This window comes from Myotis davidii, unplaced genomic scaffold (genome assembly GCF_000327345.1).
Source record: "Myotis davidii unplaced genomic scaffold, ASM32734v1 scaffold259, whole genome shotgun sequence".
NCBI lineage: Eukaryota > Metazoa > Chordata > Mammalia > Chiroptera > Vespertilionidae > Myotis > Myotis davidii.
The window spans coordinates 6,372,986-6,380,515 of NW_006292687.1; the positions used below are offsets into that span (position 1 = coordinate 6,372,986).

The following is a 7,530-nucleotide window of genomic DNA, read 5'->3' on the forward strand; positions in this document are numbered from 1 at the left end:
TCCTGCTGGGTTGGGTTTACTGTGAAAATGCCCAAGATGGTAGATTGCTTTATTTCATTCGCCTTAACGAACATAATAGAAGATCATTCTTCTCTTTGACAAAATAGAAGATTCCAGCACTCTATATCTCCACTCCCCCCAAAATTAAACTTATCCTGCCCCCAAAGCTTTCAAGGGAGACATGAACCTTGAATGTTTCTTTCAAAGACTCTACACTGGCTAAAGGAAGTATTTCACTGGAAGAGATGCTCAACTAACCATCCTGGGCCCATGTGGCCTCCGCTCCTCTCTAACAAGCAATGTGCATAACTTCTTTCCTGAAGTGCTAAAGAAGAAGAAGATACGGATATGAATATTTGTTGTGGTTGTTTGTTTCTAGTTATTAGTATTTCTAACAATAATAATTTCTCCTCCTTAATATTATTTTCCAAACAACACAAAACGTCCCTGTCTTTTTCTGGAACGCTTATTTACAGTCTTCTTCTGATTCCTGGGAGACTACAATCCAGGCTGCTTAAGAAAGTTATTTGGGAAGATTCATTCTTTCTTTGAGAAAAGGGTGAATATTCAAATAACGCAAAGATAGCTTTGGTGTGTTGGGAATCCCAGACCCTAAAATGCCAAGCACATAGTCTGCTAACTTCAGGAACAGAACAGTTTAGGTGTGACCCAGGAAATCAGAACTGGAGAAAGCAAGAGCAATCATCACGGACCCTGGCATTCTCAACTATACTCAGTATTAACTGCTCACTGTTATGGATGGATGTAAACCATTAGCCACCTAAATGCACAACTGTCTTTTGTGTACACAAACCTGTGGGACCCTCAACCCAAACCAGTACATTCTCACACTAGACATTAGTCCTCAGTCCACACAGTGCATTCAGTCAGTAAATATTTGTCAAGCACCGAACAACAGGCAAGGGCTGGTGCCAGGATTAAGCTCAAGCTTAGTTTAGGAGGAGGGGAAAGAAGGTGTGAGAGCAAGGGGATGAGTTACTCTCAACAATACAGTAAATGACCCAAAGCAGCATACAGCAGTAACAACAGGTACAGTATGCTCAGTATGTGCCTGGCACTCTCCTCTTTTCCATATACCATATATTCTTTTATAATAAACAGTTTCATTAAAGTATAATTTGAATACTGTAAATTTTAACCATTTTAGGTGTACAGTTTGATAATAGCAGCAAATCTGTTCAGCTATAAAATCATGGGCACAACCAAGTTTTAAACATTTTTGTCATAGTATTTGCTTATTTATTTTTACAACCCAGTTCTATAATATTTCCACATACCAAAAAGGCCCCTTATGCCCATTTGTAGTTCCCTTGATCCTGACTGGTCTGTTACTGCCCTCCCCCTCCCCCCAGCTCTATCTCTATAGTTGGGCCATTTCATAAAACCCTTTGTGACAGACACTATTTTTATATCTAATTTCCAGGTAAGGAAATGAGCCATAGGGACTTACATGACCTGCCAAGGTCACAAAGCTATATGTGACAGAGCCAGCATTCGTGACCAGACACTTTGATCCAGGAGTTTTCACCATTTTGCTAGTTACTGCATATTAAATAGGATGAAAAGTCTGAGGAATTAACAAGGGAGAGAGATCACATCAGCTGTAGGGAAGACAACGCAGGAGGTGGAATTTTGACAGAAGGAATAGGGAGCATGGAATTAGCAAAAGCACTAAATTAACAACCTCAAGGCTACATGTTTAGTATATCCAGGAAATATTTATTGAGCACACTATGTCTTGTACCTTGCTAATCACTTTAAATGCATTATCTCACTAGTCCTTAATTTATATTATTGTCCTCATTTTATGGAATAGGAAGTGGAAAGTGAGAAAAGGTCAAGCAGCATGTCCAGTATCACAGGGCTGCTAAGAGCAAGGCTGGGTTTTAAATACAATCAAGGTCTGTACTGCAAACTCAACACTGTGCTAGCTGGCTTAAAAATTAAAACAAAGCATCAGTAATGACCATTAAAAACAATAACTGGGCCCAGCAGGTGTGGCTCGGTGGTTGAGCATAGACCTAAGAACCAGAAGGTCATGGTTTCATTCCCAGTCAGGGCACATACCCGATTTCAGGCTCGATCCCCAGTAGTGGGCAGGTAAGAGAAAGCCCATCAATGATTCTCTCTCATCATTGATGTCCCTGTCTCTCTCTTCCTCTCCCTTCCTCTCTCTGAAGTCAATAAAACAACAACAAATGAACAAAAGGAATCCTAATTTGTTATGTAAATAAACATCTTTCTCTAAAAAACAACAAATGGCCTTTGGACAGATTACTTTTGTGCTAGAATTTAGAACAGAGTAAAAGAGAGAGAAGGGAGGCAGGTGAAGCCATTCGCCACGCCTACAACTGTCTGGGCAGAGTCTGGGGATGGAGGGGAAATTAAAATAAGCACCTGAGAGTAGCAGCAACTGGGAAGGCCTTGTCGGGGAGGCGAGAAGGAAGGGCTGCCTGGGGGCGATGGAATGAATGTCTTTTTAGTCACATAGGCCTCAACATTAGTCTTATTTTTTTCTCTTTTGATACTTCCAACAAAAGTTTGGTTGAGACAATTGACATTTGATGGGAAGAACAGAAAGTAAAACTTTTTTTTCTATTTTTTTTGGTCTTAAATTGTCTCCTTTATTTATTTATATTTGCAATATGAAACAGAGGCTAGGCACCAGCACACGCCTTCATGCCGGCCTGAAAGAGAGCTGGGTCAAGGTCACTCGGCAACTGGGCTGGACCCCAGACCCTCAGGCACTGGAGGGGAACCCCAGCTGGACCCCCACCAAGCCCTGCCCCAGGGTCTGTGGGAGGCGCAGGGGTCTTGTGAGTGTGCCAGGGCCTCATGGGAATGTCACCGGAGAACCACCGGGCCAGGCAGAGGGGCCTTAAGCTCCCGACCCAAGGGAAAGTGCAGGGAGAAAGTAAAACTTTTAACAGACGTCCAAGGACTTCTAATGGGATCCATGTGTGTGCTTCAGGAATGTGTGGCTGCCTCCTAAGTGTAGTTACAATAATGTCTGTCTATTTGCTCATTCATTTTCCTGGGCAAAGGGACCAGAGCTTTCATCAAATTATGAAAGGTTATGAAGCCCAGAGAAGTTAGGAATGACTGCACTGAGGCACAGAGCAACACCAACGGGTAGAGATCCAGAATGTGTGAGTACTATGCCTTACAGGAACTTTATTACTTTTTAAAAATTCTTTAGGCTCTATCACTTATTAAGTTTCTAGAAAGCCATATATCAGCTTTTAATTATATTCATTCCTTCTATAAAATTTGATTTAGTATTTAGTATACCAACAGTTACATACAGTTATGCATATTCATAGAATTACACATTCCTCTATATTTACACACACATACACACACACACAGACAATATACACTTTAAAAAATAAAAGTGCTGGTAAGAATATTATCCATTAGGCTGATAAATTTCATACTTAAGTATATATGTTTATATATGGGTAAATATATGTGAATACATTTATGTAAATAAACATACATTTCTGCATACACAGAATTGGACATAATGATCAAGGCCTACTTACATATGGCTGGGTCTGTGTCTGCCCACCCACCAATCAATACCTCATGATAAGATAACTTCTTATAGAGTTCAATGTCTAGGAAAACTCCAGACCTTTTTGTTTTATTTTGCATTTTAAAAACAGCTGAGCTACATTATACATTCAGTTTAGTTTAAAGAGTGAGTGATATAGAAAATGCCCGTGTGACCCCTTTTCAAACCCAGAAATGAAGTCCTGGTAGCTTTGCCGCCTGGGAGCCTCACCAATGTCCATCCCCGTCACCTCTTCTCCCCCTGAAACACAGGAACAAACCAGCCGCATCCCAGTTATTCCCTTTTTGTTCTTTACAGTTTTACCAGTGAGATATGCATCCCCTAAATGTCATTGTTTTGCTGCTTTTGAACTTTGTAAAATAGAAAGATGCTATGTATTTTCCTCTTAAGACTTCTTTTGCTCATTATTATATTTGAGAGTTCATCTGTGCTGATGATTTACGTAGCTGCAGTTTGTTTTCTGTGCTATGTAGTGTTCCATTTATGCAATTATGACTATTTATCCATCCTACTATTGGTGGATGTTGGGAGTGTTTCTGGTTTGAGGCTATTGAAAAGACGCTGCTGTGGCTGAGGATGCCAGTTATCCATTAAAATGCACTCTCATCCCCTCTTCCTGGGTACACAGCTAGATTACATTTCCTAGTCCCTCTTGTAATTATGTGTGGTCAGTAGGAAAACTAGTGGACAGTATACGTGCCACTTCAGGTCTGTCCTATAATAACCTTTCACAAGTACTTTTTCATACCCTTTCTTGTCCTTGCTGACCTGCTACGGCAGGACCAACCAACAGTTTCCTGTAAAGGTCAGATGGTAAATGTGCTGGGCTTTGTGAGCCATCCAGTTCCTGTTGCAAACATGCAACTCCACTGTTGCAGCACGAAAGCAGCCACAGACAATATGCAAAACATGGAAATGGCTGCGTTCCAATTAAACTTATTTGCAAAAATCAGTGGTGGGCCAGATTTGGCCATGGACCAAGATCCCCACCCCAGTGTCACTGCAATGCTCAAGGTGACCTTGGAAGGCACAAAAAGAAGGCAGAGCCATCATTCTTTGGAGCAGAGCTGCTGTCAACCTGAACTCTTACCCTGGACCAGTACAGGAGGAAAAATTTCTTCTTTAAACCACTGATGTTTTTTCTGTCCACTTGTTACCACAGTGATCAGCCTACCCTGACTGAATATACAGCTATGAACATGTTTGTAAGTTAAACACTGTGTCCACAAGATGCTCTCTAGTATATATACCTAGAAAGAAACTGCTTGGATACAGAATGCTTGTTATTTATCTTTAGTAAATAATACCAAACTGTTTTCCAAAGTTTTTATGAATTTACACTCTGACCACCTCAATGGGTACAGAAAAAGTTTTGATGAAATTCTATACTCATTACAATAATAACTCTCAGCAAATGAGGTGGGAACCTTTATAACATGATAAATAGCATTTACAAAAAACCTACAGCTAAAACCATATGTAACGGTGAAAGAATACCTGCTTTCCTGTGAGACCAGGCATATTTTATTCTACAGTGTAATGGAATTCCCACACAGTATAATGAGATAAGAAAATATAAAAGGCATGGAGACTAAGAAAAAAGTAATTGTTATGAACTAAATTATGTCCTCTCCCCTTGCCTAATTCCTATGCTGAAGTTCTAACCACAGTATACCTCAGAGCGCATTTGCAGAGAGAGCCTTCACAGGGGTAATTAAGGTTAACCAAGGTCAGATGGATGGGCCATAATCTGTATATATAAAAGGCTAATATGCTAAGTGTTCCTCCCTCCATCTGACTAGTCGCTATGATGCACGCTGAACACTAGGAGGCAGACACTCAATGCAGGAACTGCCATGACACACACTGGCCAACTACAGAGAAATGGCACCACAGACCTGGCGCCCACAAAGCAACACTTGGCTTCCCCCAAATGGGACACAGGCTCCTCCACCACCCTGGAGCGACAGCCCACCAAGTCGCAGCCTATGCTGCCAAGACCCCAGGGCACAAAATGTGGCCCACAGCCCAGCCCAGCCCGGAAATGGTCGCTGTGGGTGCCAGGTAATGACATCACATAGCAATGCCCAGCTTCCTCTCCCTAGTGACCAGCCTCCTTGGAGTTTCTTCAGCCCAGGAACACAACTTGCTTTGTAGCCAGGTGCAAACATTTTACACTTTAACCAAATGTTTGTGAAGTGTTTTCCCATGCCTCATCTCATTTGATCCTCACAGAAGTCCTGGAGTAGGGCGATAGGAGGACCTCTGTTTTTTACCTTGTGACCCAGCATGTCCAAGTTTAGTGGGAGTTGAGCTAGGTGCTAGGAGGTGGTTTGGGAGCCAGGATGCCTGTCCTCAAATCTCAACACATCTCAAACTAACTGTGCGACTGTTATGAGCTAAATTGTGTTCCCCCAAAATTCATGTTGAAGCCCACCCCCAATGTAACTACATTTTGAAGGTAGAATCCTAAGGAGGTAATTAAGGTTGAATGAGGGTCAGTCACTAGTCCAATATAACTGGTGTCCTTATAAGAAGAGGGATACACCAGGGGTGTGTGCTCACAGCAAAAAGGCTTTGTGAGGACACAAGGAGAACACAGCCATCTGCAAGCTGAGGAGAGAGGCCTCATGGGAGAACTACTAGAAAGACACAAGGGAATTGTCATGAACAATGGACATAGACTACATCTTAATTGGGTGGTGGTTACATAGATATATACAATTGCCAATGGTTTTCAAATGCGGAGTAAAGACTTATGCAATTTTATTGTATGTAGATTAAATCTCAATTAGAGTAAAAGAAAATGAAGAAACCCACAGTTTTCTTGACTTTCAAGGTAGTGCTATTTTTAAGACTCTACTGTTATCTTTTTGACATTGCCAATCAATCACCATAAGGACTCCGAAGGGACAAGCATATGCATTTCTTAAATCACTGAATCATTGTAGGTAATGGGGTCAAAAGGTTCAACTGATTAGGTCTTTTTTGTAGGCAAGGACACAGAGAGAAAAACCAGTATCTATAATGTCACCTTAATTCTCCTAACAAATATATAATGAGCACCTACGACATATTAAGCAATGGTCTAGGGCAGCGGTTCTCAAGCTGTGGGTAGCCAACCTGTGGGTCGCAACCCCTTTGGGCATCGAATGACCCTTTCACAGGGGTCACCTAAGACTATCGGAAAACACATATATAATTATATATTGTTTCTGTGATTAATCACTATGCTTTAATTATGTTCAATTTGTAACAATGAAAATATATCCTGCATATCAGATATTTACATTATAATTCATAACAGTAGCAAAATTACAGTTATGAAGTAGCAATGAAAATAATTTTATGGCTGGGGTTCACCACAACATGAGGAACTGTATTAAAGGGTCACGGCATTAGGAAGGTTGAGAACCACTGGTCTAGGCCCTACAACAGTGAACATATGGGATGCTTATATTCTAGTGGGAGAAAAGTAAAATATAAATAATAAGTAAATTATATAGTATTTTGAGATACTTCTTTCTGTTATAGAAGATGGAAAATGTACGGGCTCTGGTTTAAGTTACAATATGCCATATATAGTAACTTCAACTCTCAATGCTAGTTTCTTGCATTTAAATTCCTTTTTTGAGTGGCCTGGGCAGGACAATTTAATCTACATGTCTGAGATTATCCTTGTACTATACTTATCTTCTGTGTTCTATTAATAAAGGCATCAACTTTTAACAGATCTTTTAGCTTGGCCTTCTGGAAATCAGAAGTGATATCTTGTGCTATCTTTTCTAATGATGAAACAGATAATCATAATGATGATGCTACTAAAAAATAAACATAAGTAAATGCTCCTTAGAGGCAAAACGGGATTGGATTTTGTACTTTGGATACTCCAGCTTGTATGTTTACTTCTCTCTCTCTCTCTCTCTCTCTCT

General features: G+C 40.6%; 1 protein-coding gene across 1 annotated transcript in view; it reads right to left on the minus strand.

The window, feature by feature from the left end:
• Window positions 1-7,530, minus strand: part of KIAA1328 (KIAA1328 ortholog) — a gene marked incomplete at its 5' end in the record, with an annotated part of 154,704 nt that overhangs the window by 23,289 nt on the left and 123,885 nt on the right. The gene's annotated exons all lie outside the window — the stretch shown is intronic.